The 1102-nt window shown below is 52.5% G+C and overlaps 1 long non-coding RNA gene across 1 annotated transcript; it reads right to left on the reverse strand.

Annotated features, from left to right (window-relative positions):
• Positions 1-337: 337 nt before the first annotated feature.
• Positions 338-544, reverse strand: LOC119571421. The gene is made up of 2 exons (XR_005228597.1): positions 497-544; positions 338-377 (listed from the first exon to the last, which is right to left on the reverse strand). It is a non-coding gene; the product is annotated as an uncharacterized LOC119571421 (long non-coding RNA).
• Positions 545-1102: the final 558 nt, after the last annotated feature.

The following is a 1102-nucleotide window of genomic DNA, read 5'->3' on the forward strand; positions in this document are numbered from 1 at the left end:
GGTGACGCCGGTCTTCTGTTCCGATCCAGTCAGGTAGGTAGTTGACGCCGGGTGAGGCGTCAGGATAGCCATCCTTTCACCAGCCGCGAGAACCAGGAGGTGATGCCGTAAGGTCACGCCGTCCAGGTATGAGGTGCCGCAGAGTCACCCTGCAGATGAACACAAGAATCAAGTTCAGTGCATACTCATACACTGCTGAGGGCATGTTGCAAGGGGAAGTATGGGAACCCTACGTTGGCATGTTCCCCTTGCCGCCTTCGGATCAATACAGACGACAGTGCCGTTGCCGACATGCCATAACACCGTTTTTTACAATCGGCCGTTGGTCTGATGGGGACATCCACGCTGACGAAGGACGTTGGAGATACCGCCGGCGCCTGTGGCCGAGAGTGGTCTCTTTAATGTAGGTCAGGAAGAAAAGGTCGAACATTGCACATTATATCCAGATTAAAACTAGCAACACAATAAGCAACTAAGGAAGGAAGTGAAGCCTTACTGTCAGAGGGGCGGCCCCATCCTGTGGGGGTGACGATGGTTTCCAACGGCCACGTCGGTAGGAAGGGCAGCTTCAACGGGGGAAATTTGTCTGTAACGTTCCATTGGTATGGTGAGTTGTGGATTAGCTAATTGTGTAGATACCAGTTAAGTTGCATTTGCATGTAACTCGCATTGCGACATGTAAATAACAAGCATATGTTTAACCAACAGACGCATTGAACTCACGGCTCTGGGCAGCCTGATGAGGCAATGTCCCGTTGGTGAGGAGTGAAAGAGTTCCAGTTTCGCGTGAGTGAAGAAGTCGGTGGAAACAATGAGACACTGGCTGGCTTCGTTCTCGGCGGAATGTTTGTGGGCGCCCAGGCACTACCTCGACGAAGCCCGGCACTATAAAGCGTAGGACACGAAATATATGAAATTCGCCGATACAAATAATAATCTCATGTCAGCATATTATCAGTGCTGCTCACTCCGTCCCGCAGTGGAGCGGCCTGTTGTAGGACCCACTCGCTGGAGATTGAGGGAAACCGCCCGCAGAATACATGTCGTCGATGAAGAGAGCCTACCTGTGGGCCACGCTTGAGGCGTGGCCATCAGTGCCGCC

This window comes from Penaeus monodon, unplaced genomic scaffold (assembly GCF_015228065.2).
Source record: "Penaeus monodon isolate SGIC_2016 unplaced genomic scaffold, NSTDA_Pmon_1 PmonScaffold_615, whole genome shotgun sequence".
Lineage (NCBI taxonomy): Eukaryota > Metazoa > Arthropoda > Malacostraca > Decapoda > Penaeidae > Penaeus > Penaeus monodon.